The sequence below is a fragment of the Uranotaenia lowii genome, chromosome 1, assembly GCF_029784155.1.
Source record: "Uranotaenia lowii strain MFRU-FL chromosome 1, ASM2978415v1, whole genome shotgun sequence".
In the NCBI taxonomy this organism is placed as follows: Eukaryota; Metazoa; Arthropoda; class Insecta; order Diptera; family Culicidae; genus Uranotaenia; species Uranotaenia lowii.
The window spans coordinates 109,999,994-110,023,750 of record NC_073691.1 but is presented as its reverse complement, the minus strand read 5'-3'; the positions used below and the strand labels follow the sequence as shown (position 1 = coordinate 110,023,750).

Sequence of the window (23,757 nt, the reverse complement as noted above, 5' to 3'; positions counted from 1 at the left end):
GTTCCTCCAAGATGACGGTCACTTCATTCTCTAAGAAGAAGGCAACAAATACAGAAGAAATAAGTCTTGTTTGGTTCAGCAGTTTTCACTGATGCCAACATTTAAAGAGTTAATCTTGAAATTCATTTCAGAGTAATTGTAAAATTACGACAGTAGTGTTTTGTAAATCCGCCGCGTGTTTCTCTAATCCGACCTCGTACAGTCCACTGAACAATTCCGACCGTAGTTGGCCCGGTTCTAGCGCCAACAGGTGTCAAAGCTATTATAACACTCCATTTTGACAATTCGACGGCGCACCGCCAGGTTTCAAACCAGGTGTTTTCTTGCACCTGGGTGTTAAAAAAGCGAGCCGAGAGTCAAATAATTAATACCAGCTCCTGATTTGACAGGTGCTAAAGTGTCTAGGGAAAATTTACAAAAGAAAATAGCAACAAACAACAACAAAACCTATCGGTGCGTCACCAGTGGCAAAAATGGAAACAAGTTTAGCACTTATCTACCGGTGCGCAAATGAGCTGTAAAGCTAAAATAAGACCTAGAATGTGTCCCGGTTTAAATTTTTCGGACGGTTATCAAGGATTCAAGGTCGAGTTGTTGCTCGTTCGGGAGGAGCTCTGGCGATACGTGGATCCAGGAGTAAAGCCGGAGACCGAAGCGGATGCCACGTGGAGGGCAGGAGACGCCAAAGCAAGAGCCACGATTGGCTTATTAATTGAGGACAACCAGCACGGATTGATTCGCTCATCGACGACGGCCAAAGCTACTTGGACGGCGCTCCAGAATCACCTCCAGAAGACAACTCTAACCTCAAAAGTGTCGCTACTTAAAAGGATTTGCGACAAGCGCTACGTCAACGGAGAAGAGATGGCCGAGCACCTGTTCGAGATGAAAGAGCTGATTGCTTGTTTAGCCAACGCCGGATAAGAGCTGCAACAGAATCTCATGGTCGGGGTGATCTTGATAAGTCTTCCCAGCTTTTTTGACACGCTAACGACAGCTCTCGAAAGCAGATCGAACGAAGACCTCACGCTCGAGTTGGTCAAGCGGAAGCTACTCGACGAGGCAGCGAAGCAGCAGGGATCAGCGCCCGGCACGGTGCTGCAGGTAAGACAGCAGAAAGAAGAAGCCTTTTGGCCATAAGCAGAAAGAGTGCCGCAAGCTGATTCGCGACAAGGAGGCGGAATCAAAATCCCAAGGAAAACCATCAAGCCGGAAGGAAACCGTTTCGTTTGCTTTGGCTACCGGTGTTGTAGCTGTAGTAAACGCAAGCAAGCCGTGGATCGTCGACTCCGGTGCGACAAGCCACACCGTCGCCGACCGGAAATCGTTTTTGGAGCTGAAGGAACGTCAACGAGAGAGGCCACAGTCAAGAAATGAACCTTAGTGAAGCACTTCATGTTCCGGATCTGACCCTGAACTTACTTTCAGTCCGCGCGCTGGTCGAAAAGCAAGCTACTGTAATCTTCGACGCAGCTGGCTGTCGGATCATGCGAGGAGAAGTCACTATAGCAGCGGCAACCTTGAAGGACGGCCTGTATCACATCAAGCAACCACAGAGCGTTCTCATGGTGGCAAGCGACCATCACCACAAGGACTACAAGCACGTTTGGCATAGGAGATTCGGCCACCGGGATCCGGCCTGGCGGACGGGATCACAATCCACGAGTGCAACGTTGACGGGCAGTGCGAATGCTGCCTAAAAGGTAAGATGCCAAGTATTACCTTTCCCAACGAATCGATGTCTACGTCAGCTGCTCCTATGGATCTGGTGCACACGGACGTTTGCGTTCCGGTTGACACACCGTCGGTCATTGGTTATCGGTACTTTATGACCGTCATTGTAGACCACACCAGATATTGCGTGATCTTCCTATTGAAGGAAAAATCAGAAGTCGCAACGAAAATAGAAGAATACGTCGCTCGTGCCAAGACACTGTTCGGTCGTTCACCGAAAGCCATCCGTTCAGACCAGGGCGGAGAGTACAGCAGCAAGCAGCTGCGGTCGTTCTACAAGCGAGAGGGGATTGCGTCGCAGTACACAGCGGCCTACAGCCCCCAACAGAACGGGATTGCGGAACGAAAGAACCGTTCCCTCATCGAGATGGTGCGCTGCATGTTTTTCGATGCAAAGTTAGAGCAACGTTACTGGGTAGAGGCGCTTAGCACGGCAGTATATCTCCTAAACATTCTGCCTACGAAACCTCTTGACGTCACGCCCTTCGAGCTCTGGAATGTTGAGAAACCCAAGGTCCATCACTTGAAAGTTTTCGGCTGTAACGCTTGGGTTCACATTCCTGAAGTAAAGAGGAAGAAACTGGACGCCACAGCTCAAAAGCTGATATTCATCGGTTATTCGCCGGAGCACAAGGCATACCGTTTTTGGATAGAGGCACCCGTCAGATCCACGTAAGCCGAGACGCCAAGTCTATCGAAGACGAAAGGGACTCAAGCATAGCAGGTACCTCCAGCGGAGATCAGCATATCGACGGGAAAGTGGAATTCGACTCCGTTTTGCAGAAGGCCCCGGAAACCCTAAGCAACAAGGTGAAGAAGAAGATACCGAAGATAACGATAGCCTGGTCGACGAAGAATCATTCTACGGATTCAGCGACAATGAACCCTTGCAGGGCGAGGATGACTCCGTAGAACCTTTAGTAGGCAGAAAGACAACGAAACGGCGCACGAATGGTGTACCCCCTGAAAGGTTCGATCCTGCCGCAGTCGTGGTGAAGTATCTCGAAGAAGAATCCCGCAGCTACTCCGAAGCTATCAAACGATCCGATGCTGCTGCCTGGCAGGTAGCAATGCAGGAGGAGATAAAGTACCTTGAAGAGTACGGTACGTGGGAGTTGGTCCCATTGCTGCCTGGAAACAAACCGGTAGGATGCAAATGAACTTTTAAAAAAAAGCAGGACGAAAAGGGCAAATAGTGAGTCATAAAGCAAGACTGGTTGCCCAAGGATTCACCCAAAAATACGGCCAAGATTACGACGAGGTCTATGCCCCCGTCGTACGACAGGCGACCCTACGAACAGTGTTCGTGTTGGCCAGCAAACCAACAGTCAAGCACCTGGACATAAAAAGCGCCTACCTGTATGCAGACTTGGAGGGAATGTCCACATGAAGCAACCACTTTTCTTCGAACGAAGCGACGGCATGGTGTGTCGCCTAAACGAAGCATTTATGGACTTAAACAGTCTGCCAGGGCGTAGAATAAGAAAATAGACGGAGTTTTCAAAACGATGGGGCTCGTTCAAGCTAGTGCCGACAATTGCCTGTACATCCGCAGCCACAAAGGGAAGCAGACCTTCATCCTGATATACGTCGACGACAAGGTCATCGCGTGCAGCTCGGAGGAGGAGTTCGGAGAAATATCTCGTGCGCTCCAAAAAGACTTCAATTTATCGTGTCTGGGTGAACTTAAACAATTCCTGGGCATACGCGTAGAGAGGAAGGGCGACCATTATACACTGGACCAATCCAACTACATCGGGAAGCTCATCCAACGATTCGGGCACGAAAACGCTAAACCATCAAAAGTGCCAATGGACCCCGCATATCTCAAGCAAACGGAGGAGACCGAATTGCCTACAAACACGTCATGCCGCAGTTTGGTGGTCCGTCGAACAGTGATTGGACCGAAGCAAAGCGAGTCATCAGGTACCTCAAGGCTACGAAAGATCACCGTTTGCATCTAGGATCCGGCATCGGTGAACTTGAATGCTACGTGGACGCCAGCTGGGCCAGCGACGAGGCGGACATGAAATCACATTGTGGATTTCTACTGAAGTTCGGCGGAGGGCTCGTCGAATGGGGCACACGAAAACAGTAATGCGTTGCTATGTCCTCGACAGAGGCCGAGTACGTGGCCCTGGCGGAAGGTTGCCAGGAGTTGCTGTAGTACCGCAAGCTGCTCCAGGATCTACAGCAAGAACAACGAGCTTCTTTCGTCGTATTTTATTTATTTATTATTATTTATTTACATAGTATTCCGTCTTACGACATACGAACATAATTCCTAAAATTCACTCGGTTCATAGCAACCGTTCTCCAATTTCTCGGGCACCCCACGTTCGCCAGATCACGCTCCACTTGGTCTAACCACCTCGCTCGTTGCGCCCCCGCTCGTCTTGTTCCTACCGGATTCGTAGCGAACACCTGTTTTGCAGGACAGTCATCCGGCATTCTCGCAACATGTCCCGCCCAGCGTATTCGGCCAGCTTTCACCACCTTCTGGATACTGGGTTCGCCGTAGAGTCGCGCGAGCTCGTGGTTCATCCTTCGCCTCCACACTCCGTTCTCCTGTTGCCATTTCGTCGTATGGGAGGACAATCAGTCGTGTATGAAGATCGTGGAGTCTGAACGTCTGGAACGCCGTTCTAAGCACATTAACACCAAGTATGCGTTCACCAAGGATCTACACTCAAAACGAATCATCGAGCTCCGCTACATGCCTACTGAAAGCATGGAGGCGGACATAATGACAAAGCCCCTGGATCGCGTAAAGCTGGAGCGTCACAGGGCAGCCATCGGCGTCATAGATTCAATTGAGGCATCGAACTAACATCGTTGAGGAGGAGTGTCGGGCTACCCCATTATGGAGCACCGACGTCAGTTCTACCCGGAACATTTCATTCAGTGTTTTTCATTACTCCATCACACATAATCCACACAAAATAAACACACACTTTGCTTAAGAAATAAAACTCATCCCATAGTTGTCAGTCACACCGTTAACCACGTTTTATTTTCCTCGACCGCTGCCTTTTTTACCTGCGATATTTTTTGTCATTTTTGTCATTTTGTCTTTTATGTCATTTTTGTCATTTTTGTCATTTTTGTCATTTTTGTCATTTTTGTCATTTTTGTCATTTTTGTCATTTTTGTCATTTTTGTCATTTTTGTCATTTTGTCATTTTTGTCATTTTTGTCATTTATGTCATTTTTGTCATTTTTGTCATTTTTGTCATTTTTGTCATTTTTGTCATTTTTGTCATTTTTGTCATTTTTGTCATTTTTGTCATTTTTGTCATTTTTGTCATTTTTGTCATTTTTGTCATTTTTGTCAGTTTTGTCATTTTTGTCATTTTTGTCATTTTTGTCATTTTTGTCATTTTTGTCATTTTTGTCATTATTGTCATTTTTGTCCTGTTGAGTCATTTTTGTCCTTTTTCGTCATTTTTGGCATTTTTGTCATTTTTGTCATTTTCAATCATTTTTGTAAATTTTGAAATTTTTATCATTTTTGTCATTCTTGTATACAATATTACACAAATTACAATAATTATGAGACAAATGGCAAAACTGAAAAAAAACAACATTTGGACCATACTGAAATGACAAAATTGACTGATAATTACAAATTTCTCTCGCTATCGAAAATCTAACTATTATGTTAAAAAACGCCCAACAAAAAAAATCTGATAAAAGTGTCGTTATGTCATTAAATTTTACAAATGAATGCTTTTTACAATTTTTTTTAGTCTATCAATGATCTACCAGACACACCTATATGATCTACATTTTTGTTAACCAACATACAGATTTGCTACAGATAACCCAAGCAACCAAAAGTCTCATATCTACTTAAAATCGTTCCTCCAAAGTTCGAATTTCGCTGAATAAATGTTTCAAAGGGAATTGGTACCCAATTTTCTCGAATGTGAGCATGAAAGTTACAAAAGGTTGCTCAAATAGCCTTCTATGGACTTGAAGTTCCAAAAAGTTCCTCAAATAGTCTTTTTTGTGACATGTCAATCGCACCCACACAGTATAAAAGTTACAAATTAGGTCTCAAATAGCCTTCTGTGAACTTCAAGTTCCAAGAAGTTTCTCAAATAGCCTTCTGTGAACTTCAAGTTCCAAGAAGTTTTTCAATCACCCTATTTTGTGACATGTCCACACGCATCCACACAGTACAAAAGTTTCAAATTAGATCTCAAATAGCCTTCTGTGAACTTCAATTTCTAAGAAGTTCCTCAAATAGCCTTTTCTGTGACATGTCAATCGCATCATTCAGAATAAAAGTTACAAATTGCCTTCTATGGACTCGAAGTTCCAGAAAGTTCTTCAAATAGCCTTTTTTGAGACGTGTCCGCCATTTCAAGAATATGAAATGTAAACGAATATCACAAAAGGGCATATATTAAATAAATCATTTTTTGGAGCTTGGAAATTGTTGAAATATATAATTTATTTTGAAACTTCAACTCAGAACAACATAAAGCTAACTCGCAAATGAATGTTTTTGAAAAGAGTAAATACTTTGACATAATAAAATTCCGTCCAACTGTATTTACTTACCACACGCTAACTTTTGGCTACCCCTTAAAGGCGTAAAAATGACCCGTTATTGAGAACCTCCACGATCTGTCAAATAACGGGTCATTTTGTCGGGTCAATATTACCCCTTATTTAGAAAAGCTCGAGTCCGCTTCAAAGGGGTAGTTTCAGATGTTGTAACATTCATAACGTTGTCATTTGTCGGTAAATTAGCAGCGATGAGAAAAATTGTAAGTAATTGATTGAATAAATATTCGTATTCTTTCCTTTTTGGAATTACAATGTATTCATCTTATTATTTCAGAGCTGCGCAGTTCCCGATGAGCGCGTCGAAAATAAGCCGTTGATTGAAGGTCGATTCCCATAGAAGGAAAAAATTTAAATTTTCAAATAATATGAAATTATTTTCGTCATTTAAATAAACCAAATAAAACTTATGATATCTTGTTGTGATTCATTCCCCAGCATTCATTTCCGATAAGCAGCTCCTAAAATTTCCACCACAAGAAGCCTTTCAAATAAGGGGTAATCATCTGCTACAAGCATTTGGAATAAGGGGTAATTTTCATCCGCTGAAGCGTTATCAGGCTGAGTACCCCTTAAAGGGTACAGGGGCTTTATCCGGAAAAAGGAGTTCTCCCAGTCTTATTGAATAACGGGTCAAAAGTATTCGTTAAGGGGTAGCCAAAAGTTAGCGTGCACGAATTTATCACACATTGAAAGTCAGTTGAAGCAATTCATTGATTAAATATCAAGATAAAATCAAGAATTTGCATAATTTTATGCTTAACAGTTATAAACATGGAATTGAATTATTTTTTTTACACCGATATTATTTTAACGGATGATTGAATTATACGCCGTTTCGTAATGTTTCTTAGTAATAATCAACATGCATCTCTGCTGTTGGCCGCTGGTTGCCCTTGCGGGTATTCTAGGAAGCTTATAACCACTTCGAATTATAGCTGCCGGTAAGGCAACATCTAGGCGTGGCGTCGTGGCAGCGTGTTCGGCTATCATCTCGGATGATGGGGTTCAAATCTGGTACCAGAGCTAATTTTTTCCATTAGGTTGTTTGATTGCTTGAGTAAGCAAATCAAATAATTGTTTAGCAGAACTAGCGTGCGTGCCGGCATGTATCGAACAAAATTAAAAACAAAGCAATTAAGTATTATCAATTGAGGGAGGGGATGGGAGGAATAAAGATGGATGCCGAGAAACCGGCAGCACCACATGGGCTGGTGATACCAAAATAAGAGAGGAGAGGAGAATTATTTTTTTGTTTTTGCTGATTAAACGTTTACTTGTGGGCTGAATAGAAGGCCGTTCAAATCTGTAATGGAACTTCAAAGTTTCAATAAGAACCTAAATTTTGGGCTGAATAAAAGGAACTTCAGCACATTGATTATGCTGATTAAGCTGTGTTCGACCTTTTTAACGAGACTTTTGGTTGCTTGGGAATCCTAATTTAGTCTTTAGAGAAGAGAAATGGAAGACTGATTTATTACACTAGTTTACAGCATTTTTGAACTTAGTATACTGAAGATCATTTTTAATGTAAAATCGGACGCTGAATAAAATTCAAAAAAATCTCAGTAGAACCGCTTTTGAGTTATGCTCCAAATATGAAATTTTGGAAAAATAAAAAAAGTTCTTGTACTTAGATGAAAATATCTCGGACGACCTAACAGTAATTTGAAATCCCTCTTTTGCATATTGAAGGTGAATAAATTTTCTATCGATCATCCGAACACTGTTTTTGCGTGTAATCAACAATATTGTTGATATTAGTGACTTTATGATAGAAAAAATTATAAAAAACGCAATTTTTTAGAAAAAAAATTGTTTCAGCGAAAGTTTTAGACTCGATGGTAACATTTAAAAAATCTGATTTTCTTTTGCGCTTGAATGTCAATTTAAAACAAAGATTTCAAGGGGTTATTTATCAAAATCGGTTGAAAAGTGAAGAAGTTATGGCTATTTTACCATAACAGTATTTTTTGCAGTTTTTAATAATTTAACGAACCGCAGTACACTTATCATAGTATAGGAAGAATGAAACATGATAAATCTCACTCGCTCAAAGTCAAAATTATTTATTAACTTACCAAAAGGTCACATGCCAAATTTCAGAATGATCTGACCATAGGGAGGGGTTGCTTGAGTCTTAAATGTGATTAAAATTTTAAGGTATTTTGCCCGGGAGGAACGAAAAATACTGGTTTTTCATCAATAGTTTTTTTCATCACTAGCCGATTGTTTTAATGGTTGATTTTCTTAAAGCCTAAGTTGAGACAAATATTTCAACCGAAGACTGTAACTCGATTGGTTTTGAAACAGGAAAGTTATTGTGGTTCCAAGATTGTATTTTGGTCGAAAAATCTCGTATAAAACGCAATGCGTAAAAAGTACTCATTGAGTGTTGGACAAAATTTGCGGCCTTAGAATTGCAATAACTTTTTTACTTCAAGTCCAATCGTGGTGCAGTCTTCGGGTGAAATATTTGTCTCAACTTAGAGCACCTGCAACGGTTCAGGCGTAAATATTGGTTTTAAGCAAGGATGGTGATTGGCGAATAAATCGACGAACATAAAATGATTCTCTCACTCTCTGAGGTAACCCATTCCCCGAACGCATTTGAAAAAATTAGACACGATGGCACTCAGTGAGCGATCCAATCGGACTTCCCGGCCAACCTGTTTAGTTCACTCAGGAGACGAATGGGTTGCCTGTCTGCGATGCTATGATCCAATCATCAAGCGATGGCTTTGGAAGATGATTCTGCACAGAAGAATCGCAGACGAATATCATCAGCGAGCGATTGATGATTGCAATTCTTTCGACCGGATCCGATCATTCGTTCTGCTCGCAAAGTTGGTTTTGCTACAGTTTGGTTGCCTGCGTTTGGGCGCTTCTGAAAGTAGCTCGAGCGTCAGCATTAGGTGGATCCTTTTTTATGATGAGTAGTATCATTAATACATTTGATTTGTTGTTTGGATTATGAAATTGATAATTCAGAATCTACTTTTATCAAAAACCGTTTTTAAAGCAAAATATTACCTATTTTCGATTTTAAGAAATGTGTATACATCAGCTTAAGAGATGATGGGTATAAATGTAAGGAAAAAAGAAATGTATCCATTTTCATTATCGGTGAAAAGAGATTATAAAACTTGTTCATCTTATTATTTAAATAATATCTCCAATTATTAACTTTAAATACTTTGTAACTTTTTTGTGTATTCTTCCGTTTTCCGACTGTTTTTGTTAACATATATTGAAAAATCCATGAATAATTATTAAAAAAAAATGTTTCAATTCTTTAAGCAAGTTCAAAGCTCCATCAAGAATGATTTAAGACAAGAAACAATTGATTTTTCAAGCCCAAGGTTTCCAAAAAAATAACTGTGTTTTTGATAAAAAAAAATTCTCGAATTCTGTGATTTGAACCAAAACTTCTGTGATGATTTTCTGTGGCGCTATTTCTATGAAATTCATTGAAAAAATCAAGGGAAGCATCAACAAATTGGAAACTACTCACAGTTTTCATAGAATTTTCAATATTTTTGTTATTTTTTTTTGTAAATTTTTTGTCTAAACTTTGCGATAGTTTAATCATAAGTTTATAATTTTTTCATCATAAATTATTCATATATTTATCACATTTGCAAATTTTTTTTCATAGTGTTGTTATTTTTTAATCAAAATTTAGCCTTTCGTGAAAAAAAACTCATGATTAATTTCAAATTTGAACAAATTTTAATCCAAACTAATCTTCATTTTTATATTAATAAATAACACAGGGAAACAGCATTTTTGTTTCAAAAACGGATTTTGGAAAAAACAGGGTTGTTAGCATTTTTTCATTTTGAAATTCCAAAGTTTTTCCCGCTTTTTTCCCAGTTTTTTCCCGGTTGAAAAAGATGATTTTCCCGGTATTTATTATACTCGTTTTTAAATATAAAATTATAGTGCAAAAAAAAACAATTTTTAAAAGTTGTTTCCCAAAACTTGTTAATCGGCAAGAAATCATGACATTTACTTCGTTGTTTTTTAATTCGTGGTCTTTTCGTGTAAATTGAAATGTTTTATAAATTTTTGGAACGAATCCAACGAAATGGGTTACAATTTCAACAATTTTGGAAAAACAAGTCCGGTTAACTTGATCTTGAAATTGTAATGTTTCTTTTGAATTTGTATAGAGTTGTTAAAAAAATAATATAAAATTAGCTGATCAACTTGAATAGGGATTTATCTTACAAAACTTGAAATCACCAGTTAGCAGAAAAAAAATTGGTTATTTTAAAAGTTCAGTTATATTTTTTTTGTAAAAATCTAAACACATGTTTAAGAAAAAATTGTTTTTATTGTACAAAACATGAATAACTTTAGTTGTGCCCTAGTAATCTGAACTAAAGATTCGTGAAAATATAGAAAATCGTGAATAAAACAGGGCTAAATTTTAATCGTTTAAATGTTAAGGTTAAGGTACATCCTAAGTGAAAATGGTAATGAAAAATCTTATTTTGTGAACAATTAAAAAAAAACGACACATACTGGCTTTGTCACATGATAGAATCAATGGGGAATAGTTGAAACCTAAATATTGAACCAGTCTCAGAGAATGTTCTAATTTCGATTCCCACAATATGAGGAAATTTCCGCGGTGAAAACCGGGGGAATCGAAATTAAAACATTTTGAAGAGGTTTTGAACACTGAAACCAGTTCTAAATTCATCTTTTAACTATTTTCCATCGATTCCACCATGTTACAGTCAACTTATGTCGATTATTTGAGTAATTGTCGAAATAAGATTTTTCTTTTTCATTTTCACCTGAGGTGTACCGTATCCTTAAGATATTATTTTGTTGCGGTGTAAAGACCTTAAATTTTGATGGGAGCTTGTTTCCGACACAATTTTTAAATAAGACGTACATATATTCCAGCGTAGGAAACTTTGGACAATAGTTTAACGTAGAAAAATGAAAAAATCGCGATATAAGGCTTCGTTCCTCAGGCCAATTCCAACGAAACACACAAAAATATCAACATTAAAAACAATATATATTTTTCTTGTGATAATAAGTTTATAAAACATGTATGTGGCGTCGAAAACTAAAACTGGTAGTTGGAAACTAGATAACATAAATAAAAGGTTATAAAGTAGGTAGATAACACATTAAAGACCGCGAAAAAATCAGTGACGAGAAATACAGATATTCGACACTTTATATATCTTTCAGAAACCAAACGAAATTGTACAAAATTGGTATCATTGAATTACTAAAGTTGCTTAGTTTTGGCGATTATAGTTTCATTATCAAATTTGTAACATTTGAGTTATGCTTGTAAGTGTAGCACACTTGCGGAGAGCGAAAAAAAACAGATATCTCATATTTGCACAGCAATTAGTTAAAAAAAGCGATTTAAACTCCGTTTGTTTTCTCACACACTAAAATAAGGGTTTATGAGGTAAATCAATGTCGAGACTGTCAAAAACTACTCTTACATTTCGAAATTAATTTAAAAATAATTTTGAAAATCCATGAAAATTTTCGAACATGACCATTTTCCCGGTGAGATGCTGAAATTCCCGGTTTTTCCCGGTTTCCCGGTGACGCATTGAAATTCCAAAGTTTTTCCCGGTATTCCCGGTTTTCTCGGTTCGCTAGCCACCCTGAAAAAAATTGCGTCTTCAAATTCAAAACATTTGTCAAATTTTGTCTCTCATCTCTAGTTTTGGTGAAATGGCGTGTGTAAATTTTAAAATTGGTCAGTTTTGGGTAAAATTGATTTTTGATAACTGATAAACAAACAAGCGTACATGGAAACACATGGAAAGATTTTTTTGAATCCACTAATTATATCTCATTGAATGCTCTTGTTTCAGAGATACAAACCCTTAAAAAAATTGAATTATGCAAAAGACCCAAAAGATTACATTACAACTATTCCTCACATCACTCAAGGAAGTCATTAAATATTTGACGATGAATATTTGAGCTCATTCAACAACTTTCAATACCCGGTTTTGTAAATTTGGACAAAATTATTGACTTAAAACCTTAATTTTCAAAAAATGTTTTGATAGTATTCTCTATCACTACCAAAAAAGTACCCAAATTTGATAAATGTATTTAAACATGCTTTCAACTTTTTGTCGAAATTAAGAGCTGATAAACTAAGTTATGAACTATTTTAAATCAGCCCTCCAAAATAAGTCAAAATTAGATCTTATATTTTTCGCACCTAGGAAAACTGTGAATTTTGTAGCCTTGTGTTATGAATTACTTGACTGGACTGACTGGACTTGAATTTTTGTGATTACATCAAAGTTTTAACTTATTTTTCAAATCCCTTGGCAATAAAATCAGTTTTTTCTTTGGAAATATGAAAGATCATAAAAAAATATGAACATGTTGCGAAGAAATCAAATGTCTACCGTGTACCGTTTGGCCGCAATTGATTTTTTTTGTTAAATTCTGTGTGCGGCGATTGAAAGATATCTGAACGAATGGCGGGCCAATCATTTGCCGATTCGATTCCTTCTTTCAGTTGAACCAGTTGAATCGGATCAGCGAACGAATATCTGGAGCCAGGAAAGTCGACGATTGCATCATTGCATGATTCAAACCTGCCCGTACGCAAGCGCCCAACGTTCAAAACCAGCAGCACTCACAAACAGATTCGATCAACGTTATTCTTTTTCCCCAAGCGTTCGGTTCAGATGAAGATTCGCGAGATCCGAAAGAGCGCTTGAGTGAATCGTTGAAGAGTGTGTCGCGATTGAGTGAACGAGTGGATTTAGACCATCCTTGGTTTTAAGTATACCAGTTTTAGCAAAATTTGAAATTTTAGAATCTGCTAAAACACCCACTCCCCACCGGTGTAGGAGCAAATTAAAAACGGGAACACTTGCATTGCAGACACTCAATAATTGAGAAGAAAAAACCCATGTTATTGTAAAAATTGCATAAGTTTTGAGTTTCACGGTTGATTGTCTTAAAATTAATTCTACGAATATTCATTTTGACAGAACAATGATTTCAACTATTCTACCAGGATTTCATTAATTTAAAAGCAAAAATGACTACACAACGAGGAAAAAAGGTCAATTAAAACAATTCTTCAATTAATTCAATCAAATTGCTTTGAATCAATGGAATAAGGTTTTGTTAAAATGAATTGAATAAGCAATTTTTTTTTTCAAGCTATTGCTGACATTGATAAAAGAAACGAGAAATGTTTATCCCAAAGTCAAAGGAAATTTTCCTTTGATTTGTCGACATTTTTGTTTGACAAAAACTTGTTTCACTATTTGTAAATTTATGTATGGATACAGAAAAATATGCTGATATTGACGAAAACTCCGAGCAATCCATACGAAACGAAAAATCTCTCAATATCTCAAATAAAACAAAAATTATAGAACGAACAATAAACATTTATTTTACCTCATCGAAAAATTATTAAAATTTTCTTTTCGTTTATTTTTTTCAAATTTTAGAAGGCTAACTGGATTCACTAATTCGTCGAGCCCAAATGAAAAGCTTTTTATTTAATGATATAAAATAGAGAATAATGTGACATCTATTATTTATACTTGATATGGTTTTTGTTAACATCTATTCTCAATTTATGTTACGTATAGGGTGGTTGCAGCGAAAAAAAAAACATTCAAATAATATCTCAAAAAGAAATTATTATTCTATTATTATCTATTATTTTTACTTGATATGATTTTTATTAACATCTACTCTCAATTTATGTTACATATAGGCTGGTTGAAGCGAAAAAAAACATTCAAATAATATCTCAAAAAGAAACTATTATCACACCCAATGTTGCCCAAACATGTGTGAAAGAAATCATTGTTGGCTAAAATTTTCTCACCGTGAACTAAATCGGTCTGTCGTATATTTTGAAATCCTGGTCCAAATTTGCATGAATTTGGAACAAACGCGTATAACTGTTGGGAATTTTGAAATCGATGACTGTGCTAAAACAGCGATTTACGCCACCGGTGCCAGCCGGACTGTTTTAGCGTGGTCGAAAACCGTGTTTTGCATCTACCGTTGGGACAGCCCTTAGGCTTTAAGAAAACTAACCATCAAAAACAATCGGATAGTGATCAAAAGAGTTATTGATGAAAAACCAGTATTTTTCGTTCCTCCCGAGCAAAATACCTTAAAATTTTATTCACATTTGAGACTCAAGCAACCCCTTCCTATGGTCAGATCATCCTGAAATTTGGCATGTGACCTTTTGGTAAGCTAATAAATAATTTCGACTTTGAGCGAGTGAGATTTATCATGTTTCATTCTTCCTATACTATGGTAAGTGTACTGCGGTTCGTTAAATTATTAAAAACTGCAAAAAAATACTGTTATGGAAAAGTACTGAATCAAAGCAATCGAAATATTCCTTTTTTTTCTTGGTAAGGAGAGATGATGGCCTATTCCAATTCGAAATCTACAGAAAGCCGACAAACACCATGAGGGTAATACCGATCACCTCGAACCACTCGTTCCAGCATAAGATGGCGGCGTTCCACCACATGATCCATCGGATGAACTCCATTCCCCTATCAACTGAAGGAAGAGAAAAGGAACTTCAATATATTTTCCAAACGGCTAATAAAAATGGATACCATAGTAGATCCATTCAAGCCATTATAAGGAAAAAAGAAAAATTGCTTCAACGGAAATCTTTCACTACTTTAACTCCTATTCAGAAGGAGTTTTAACGAAGGTCCATGGAGTTCAACAGTGTCAACGCAGTCGAATTGCGACACAAGTTGACAAAGTTTGATATTGAACTAGTGTTCACTAGCTCTAATAATCAACTGCAATCCATCTTAGGATCGACAAAAGATCCAGTGGAGCTCCTTCATAGATCTGGTGTGTACAAAAATCAGTTGTTCCGACTGTGATAAGGTGTACATTGGACAAACCAAAAGGAAGTTGATTGATAGATTCGAGGAACACATGGCTATAGCTAGATTTATTTATTTATTTATTTATTTATTTAGTTAATTAATTCATCGAACAATAAATGTTTAAATGAATGATATAAATTACACTACACTCAAATAGAACGGAACAATCTGGACTGATACATGCGGCGAGTTAAACTACTAGTTGGTTCTCCGAATCGATGAAGGTGCTCCGTGTCCTGGAATATGCGCATCATAGCTGTTAATGGCTCATTGTATCCATAAGATGTTCTGTGAACTTGACTCGATATCAACGAATAGGACCGTAAAGTTCTCGATGGGGCGCTAAAGTCGATAGTTCTTATCAAGTTTGGCGACTGTACTTCTCCGTTCAATATCTTGGCGACGAATGCGGCTTGTTGGATTTTTCGGCGGTGTTCAACGGTATCTAATCCCAAAAGCTGACACCGGTCGGGATAAGCAGGAAGCTGTTCAGGATGACGCCAAGGCAGGTGTCGTAAAGCGAATCGGACGAACCGCTTTTGCACGCGTTCAATTCGTAGAATCCAATGCAGCTGATATGGTGCCCAGACAATAGCAGCGTGTTCAATTATTGATCGGACAAGAGCACAGTAGAGGGACTTCAAACATAACGGATCTGTGAATTCTCGCGCCACTCTACAGATAAAGCCTAATTGACGATTTGCTCTATTTATCACGGAGGATCGTTGACTATTGAACGTTAGCTGCGAATCAAGGATAACTCCAAGATCGTTAACTTCAGAAACTCTGTTTAGCAACTGATTGCCGATGTTATAATCGTAAATAATTGGTGTTTTTTTGCGGTGGAAGGTTATAACAGAACATTTTGCAACACTAACCGATAGTTTGTTATATCTACACCATACACTAAAGTGATCTATCAACATTTGAAGAGCACAATCAGCAACGCATTCCACTGGCATGAATATTTTGAGATCATCCGCATATCCAATACAAGTTCCTTCATCTAAGCTGATCATAAGGTCATTGAAAAATAGAGCAAACAGCAACGGGCCTAAGTTGCTTCCTTGGGGCACGCCAGATCGGTTAGTAAAAGGAAACGATATGCTTTCACCAAACTTAATTCTTATAGAGCGTTCTGTTAGAAATAATCTCAGCCAATCAATCATGTTGCCATGCACACCAAGCTTGGCTAGCTTTGCAAGTAAAACTCTATGATCGATTGTATCGAATGCAGCTTTTATGTCAGTATAGACAGCATCAACTTGCATTTTTCTCTCCATCTGTTTCAGGCAATACGATGTGTATTCCAACATATTGGTACACACCGATCTACCCGGCATGAACCCATGTTGTTCAACTGAAATGTACTGTGATGATGCTCGTAATAAAGCCTGACTAACGATTATTTCGAAGAGCTTGGATCCTGCAGACAAACTAGTGATGCCTCTGTACAGTTTCACGTTACGTCGATCTCCATTTTTAAACACTGGAAACATAAACGATGATTTCCATATATCTGGAAATTTTCGTTGCTGGAAGGAGCAGTTAAAGATTCGGGCTAGAGGTGATGCTACAGCTTCAATGCAGCGGCAATAGATAGCAGAAGGAATTTCGTCAGGTCCCGGTGCAAAAGAGCTCTTCAGTTTCCTCGCAGCTAATACGATATGTTCTTGATTGATAGTAAAAGTATTGAAATCGATTGCATCGACGGGAACATGATTAGTAGCTTCAGTGCACTCACGTTCAGAAGAAATGGTATCCGAGAAAACGGATCGAAAATGTTCCGCAAACAAATTACAACACGATTGTGGAGAGTCAGCTACAGCTTCCTGGTAAAATACTGATGATGGAGTTGAATTGGATTTTCGTTTAGAATTGACGAAGTTCCAAAATCTTCTAGGATTATTGCGTAAATCAGATTGTATGCGTAATACATGGAGCTTGTACAATGAGGTGTTCAATCTACGATAGGCTTTGCTGGCTATTTTATACTGTGCTTGTGAGTCTTCACTCCGGCTTTTACGAAGTCTACGTAAACAAGCATTTTTATCACGTCGCAGTTGCCGAAGAGTGGGTGTGCTCCAAGCGGGTGAAACAGGTGGTTTAAACCTAGGCACATGTAGATTTAACCAGCTGTTGATCATGCTGCAAAATAACTCAGTCATGTTGTCAACCGATGAGTTGTCGAAGAGTGCATCCCAGTCAATGACGCTCAAATATTGCGAAAGGAGATCAAAGTTCAGCTTTCGAAAATTTAGTGGCCTAATACAATGTGTCGGTAGGTTTGATGGAGCCTCGTTGATAACCGGAGCAGCGGGCAGATCGAAAACGATGGGAGGATGGTGCGAGTCGATCGATACTAATGAATCCGGGGCCCGATAAACGTCAATTTGCTCGTCACTGGAACCGAAAACCAAATCCAATATCCGTCCATTGTGATTCTTGACCATATTGAATTGGGCCAAGCTCAGCGAGTTTGTGCCGTCAATCAATGATGCAGCAGCAGCACTTAGAGGTGTTACGTTAAGCAACTTGGCCCCAATGTCATTTTTTTCCCATGGCAAACGGGGCTGATTGTAATCGCCACAGACCAGCACATTTTCATCTTCAGAAGCCAGGGTGCATAATTCGCGTAAAGAAGCCATGTGGGACTCGAAGACCTGGACACTGCTACTCTTGTCGGGCGGAATGTATATGGCACAGAAAAGCAATTTTTTTCCGCAAATGTTGGCAGCGATACAAACTTGCTCCAACTCGTTCACGTGCATTGTGGATACGTGACGACTGACGTGACATTGTTTCACTGCAATCAAAACTCCTCCGGAACATGTTTTGATGCTATTGCGCGAACTACGGTCACATCGAAAAACTGAATAATTAGTTCCAAAAAGTTGGGCAGAGTCGAAAGAATCATTCAGGCCAGTTTCGGTTAAAATGACAACGTCGTAACTGCAATCGGTTGTTGCCAAAAAAAGTTCTTCAGATTTAGTGCGCAACCCGCGAACATTTTGGTAGTAGCACCAAGCTCTGAGTTTTGGACGGGCAGTAGAGTTGCAACTGGATGATCGATTCGATGCATTCTGGGTACAGCTAGAAAGCAGAGATGCATGACTGGGTGAAGTGGTCGAATGGGATTGGTACTTGCCGTGACATGGCAATTGGAAGCCTCCCCCTGGACCACCTGACCGAGATAAGGGACGACTTGGAACAGGAACTGTCGGTCGTTGGTGGCCAGAGAAGAGAACTTCCGAATTGGCATGATAAGTGGTGCGTCCCGATGAAAGGCGATAGAAAGTTGTCGTTAACCGGAATATTGTCATCAGCAGCTGGCTTCTTAGCTGCAACGTGATTTCGTTCATGGTAATGGGTAGCATACACAGACTCCGATGCGTACGATGTGGGGCTGGAAAGCTGAGAAGCATGACTGGGAGAAAATCTCAAAACACAGGAATACTTGCCGTTGCATGGCAATTGGAAGTCTCCCCCTGAACCACCTGACCGAGAAACGGGACGACTTGTAACAGGAACAGACGGTCGTTGGTGGCCAGAGAAGAGAACTTCCGGATTGGCCTGATTGGTGCGTCCCGATACAAAGTTGAATCTTGAAGAGTGAGAGTCCATGTTCGAGTGGTTGCGAGAAATTGGCACAAATCGTTCAGAAGCATTAGCTGAACAGAAGTTTTCTATAGTTGGCCCTTGCAGTGTGCTCGGCGAGTTGCTAATGGTCGTGTTATTCTGAGTACGATGACTGATACAACGGGATCTGCAAATCAAAGGCAAATCAGTCACTGGACGAATTGAAGAATGCATAATTATGATACTTGCCTGATTGAGCAGGCTGGAGAGCCCCATTGCCTTCTTCGAACACAGGGCCGGGACGTCTGTTGCCGCTGGCTGGAATCTGCGCGACTGTGACGAAGGGCTCAGGGGCCTCCATTGTGCTCATTTCGTTGCGTCCCGGAAACCAAAAACTGCATCCAAATAACGATTCCAGCATCAGTCGATAAGTCCAGCGGCGGGTGGGGTGTACGGTCATCATTAAAAAGGTCCACGAAACTGAGTATTTCGGTCATAGTTTATGAATTCCCGAAAACTCAAACCGTTGGGCCAGGTGTCTGGATTCAAAGCCTTGTCCTTAAAGTCAGGATCGAGACCCACTTTAAACGAAACGAAGCGCATGGTACTCACATCGGTTCCTCTAGGCACGAGTTTAATCACTTGAGCGGATTCCGTATCCAGGTTGGCTTTTACCATTGACATTACGCTGTCTTCGCTTACGTCTGGTTTAATTCGCGAAATATACAACCAGAAAAGCTTCTCATTCTCGTTGCTGCATAAAGGAACAGAAACAACGCCGGCAGACGATTGTTTCGCACCTAATTTGCAAGGCTCGTTAACAACGGGGTCGGGAGCCCGGAACCGTTTGAGTGCACGACGGAAATCAGGGCGAGCAGGTGTTATCGCTGGAATAGGCGTGGGTGGTGGTTTTGAGCTGAGCTGTTTGATTTCCGAACGCAGTTCAGTAATAGCTGCGGTAAGCTGAGCAATTCCTGTTTGCTCTGGAGATGGCGCAAAGGCGAGCCTACGGAAGTGAGCACTTTCAAATATCTCCGGACATCCATCACACATCCAGAATGTATTCTTAGCAATCGTTTTAAGACAACGAGCAGCAGCGTTAGTTACGCCGACACAGCTTAAATGGAATTCTTTCCCGCAAATCCCACGACAGACCATGAATTCGATTCCGCTGATGGCATTGGAGCAACTTGAACATGTCTTTGCCATATTCGCCCGGTGGGTATGCAATATGCAGTCCAAAGCAAAGCAGATGTTTGCAATTTTTTCCAGCAGATGTCGCTTTAGTCACGAAAAACGGCGCGGATGTACTTCGATACGATACCACTTCAATACACGGCTCTAGGTGATAAAAACGGACACGAAATATTCACTGTTTGACAGTTCGCAATAACAAACTAAAATTAATTTTAGTGAAACACGCGCAGCGAGATTGAAATAGAAACTAAACAATGATTTTAGATGTCAGAAAACATTAAAAAAATGACGATCAAAATTAATCGTAAAAAGCACTTGAAAACAAAACAAGCAGTGCTGCTAAAACTGCTAGATCTGACTCAAAGAAGAAAATTCTTCCTTCACAGAATCCTAGATCTGCAGTAGCTTTACACATGTGTGAATCTGGTCACTCTATTGATCGAGGAAATGTCTCGCTGATCCGGTCTTTGAATAGTAATTCGCTTAAATTGGATGTTGCTGAAAGCATTGAAATCTTCAATGAAAAATCAGTTCATATCTTAAACGGAGACACCGGACCAGGGCACACTTGGTTGTTCAAATTCTTAGGTAAAAAGAAATACAATAATTTACCTGACAATGCCCAAAAACGGGTAGAAAATAATTCAGCACTGCCAGAAAACACCCGGAATAGGGTAGGTAGACCCAAAAAACAGACAACGGCACAACTGCCGAGCATTCGGAGGTTTTTGCTACCTAGTAGTAGCTTACCTAACCCGGACAATATAAGGAAGGGAAACGATACACATTCATCAATCGAAAACGTTCACTGAAGAAGGTAGTGAGTTGCTATCGAAATACTGGTATATGAACTTTTCATTTACCGTGGTTGAATTAAAAGGAATCTTTTGATTGCTTTGATTCAGTTGAATCATTCAACCAAGTAGGCTCATACCACAACAGAATGGTAAAGTAGCCATAACTTCTTCAATTTTCAACCGATTTTGATAAATAACCACTTGAAATCTTTGTTTTATATTGACATTTAAGCGCAAAAGAAAATCAGATTTTTAAATGTTACCATTGCGTCTTAAACTTTCGCTGAAACAATTTTATCTAAAAAAATGCGTTTTTTTAAATTTTGTCTTTTATAAAGTCACTAATATCAACAATATTGTGTAAACAGTGTTCAGATGATCGATAGAAAATTTATTCACCTTCAATATGCAAAAGAGGGATTTCAAATTACTGTTAGGTCGTCCGAGATATTTTCATCTAAGTACAAGAACTTTTTTTATTTTTCCAAAATTTCATATTTGGAGCATAACTCAAAAACGGTTCCACTGAATTTTTTTTGAATTTCATTTTCAGTCATTGGTCAGTCAATCAAGTTCACGATTTTTTTTAAATTTTGTAAACTAGTGTTATTATTAATGACTCTAATATAATTATTAATAATTATTAATTATTAATAATTAGGTTGGAACCAATATCAATTTCTTCTTTTGTCACCCCCCCCCCCTTGGGGGGAATAAATAAAGTTTGAAGTATTTTATGTAAATTTCGACAAAATTTTCAAATATCCGAAAGATTTCAAGACCCAAATACAAATTTTTGAAGATGGAAGTTTTTTCACAATTTGTATACTTGATTTTATTGAATTATTCGATAAAAATTTACTTGATCTATAGATTTTGTGCAATGATATAGTATGCAATTTGGTTGCATACAAGCTTTCGTGCAATTTATTCCAATTTATTTGTTTTCAGCATTATTTTTTATTGTCCCCCCCCCTCGCGATGTTCCAACTCCGAGTGACGAAAGAAGGATTTGAAATTTGTTCCGGCCTTATAGCATGTTCGATATTCGACTAGAAGGCTGATGTAGGATGGCTTAAAGTTTACTTGGGAATCTATCGATTTGCTTGCCATCTTCCGTGAAACGTGTATGTTAGACCTCCAAAATCCGATTTCACTATTACTTTCTAAAATCCGATTGCAAAAAAATAAAGAATACTTTTTTATTAAGTATACAAATTTAGGTTCGTTTCCAGGAACAATTTTCCCGAATATTTGAAGTTTGAGTCAGTAAATTCAAAATTTGTAACTATTCTAAAAGTAATTAGTTCGGTAGCAAATGTTCTTATGAATTTTAAGGTTTTTAGTTGTGTGATCATGTGTTAATATCGCACTGTTACGAGACAAATTGGATCATGTGAGCAATAAAGTCTACTGATTTTGTCGTAAAATGTGGTTCCCATTCTTCGCCGATCGTTACTAAATGTAATCAGTAGTGGATTTATCCACACTTATTGTTTTGAGCACTTTCCTGGTGGTTGAATTGAAAAATAATCTCGCATTGCACCACTTGTAAATTATAAATTCACAGAATTTTAACGCAGTTCGGTCCAGCTATAAAAGAAAATCCTTTTTCATGATTGAATTGGGTAAAACCACGTAAAACAACAAAAGATTGTAAGTAAACTTTTTCCTCGCATGAGCTGCGGACCCAACTGAAAATAGCTAGAGAGAAAAATGACTGAGGCTTGACCGATACCACAAACTGACACATTTGTGTTGTTCGAATTTGTGTTGTATGACAATTTTACATATGTACGTATGTGCCTACATGTGTACAATAGCACAATATTAGCTAATAAATACGATAGTGGTGCACCTCAATGCCTCAATTTTTCCATGATGAGTATGAACACATATTATTGCGCCCGGTTCTGTGGCATTATCATCATCTTTTTCGTTTTGTGTGTATATAGTTTTTTGCTGCTTATCACGAGTTACTGAAAGAATTCGACCGATCTTCTGACATCTCGATCGCCGTTAGTTGTTCCCTGGGATTCGACTGCAGAGCATCGATCGATTCCGTTGGCAGAGTGCGTTCATATAAAGTGAGTTAACTGTATAACTTAAGACTACCCATCCAGACCGGGGGCTTCAAAACATTGTTCAGTGGTGACTTTAAGTGCTTCATTGTTCGAGTCCAAACAATCACTGGTTGATGATCTGGAGATAGTTAATGTACTTCGGGAGTAGCATCAACAAAGTCAGTGTCACATGGTCTGCAAAATTTCCACGTCACGTGGGCAACAAACCAAGGCTCTTTTAACGTAGTGCGATTCGTTGTTGCATGCAGGCAGATGAATAAACAAGCTGAGGACGAGCGATAGTATTTTATAATGAAGAACATTAAAATAGTTTCGGTTGAAATCAGAAACTGTTTTTTTTCTGTTTGTTCTGCAGATTAATAGAATGATAAATTCATTCCGCGCATCTACTTCAAGGACTCGAAATGGGTTTCAATGAGAACTATAGAAAATTTTTACTTTCCCCTTTTTAAGAAAACATGTATAACAATCTGCAAATACATTAGATATACATTTCTTCGAGGATGATAATAGCGACAGTTCGTTCAATACATTACAGATTCAAAACATTCGATAATTAAAAAAAATAATCGTTTCACGCTCCCAGCTGAGAAACATGAAGAATTTCTATATTTAAGAATAAAAATGCCACACAGAGGGTTTTTACGTAACGTAAATATTAAAAAAAAATCTGTCATGTCTTCCTGTTGAAAAAATTCAAGTCTAAAACCAAACTTTGAAAAAGCAAAAGCCCAAAATTCAATATATAGGACATCTTTCATCGAATATGTTTCAAATTATAATCATGAAAATATTACACATTCTGTGAAAAGATTTCAAATTTCTAAAGTAAAAGCTCAAAATTGACGGTTAAAATCTGATTTATCCCGTGCTCTGGCT

The 23,757-nt window shown here is 38.7% G+C and overlaps 1 protein-coding gene across 2 annotated transcripts in view; it reads left to right on the top strand.

Moving 5' to 3' along the window:
• LOC129738608 (V-type proton ATPase 116 kDa subunit a 1) overlaps positions 1–23,757 on the top strand; it is a 51,151-nt gene that overhangs the window by 10,286 nt on the left and 17,108 nt on the right. The window contains exon 1 of one of the 2 annotated variants that reach the window (XM_055729842.1): positions 22,732–22,881. The exons of the other annotated variant lie outside the window; for it this stretch is intronic. The gene's annotated coding sequence lies outside the window, so the exon portion shown is untranslated. Of the gene's footprint in view, positions 1–22,731; positions 22,882–23,757 lie in introns of those variants that run through there. 2 annotated transcript variants of the gene reach the window in all.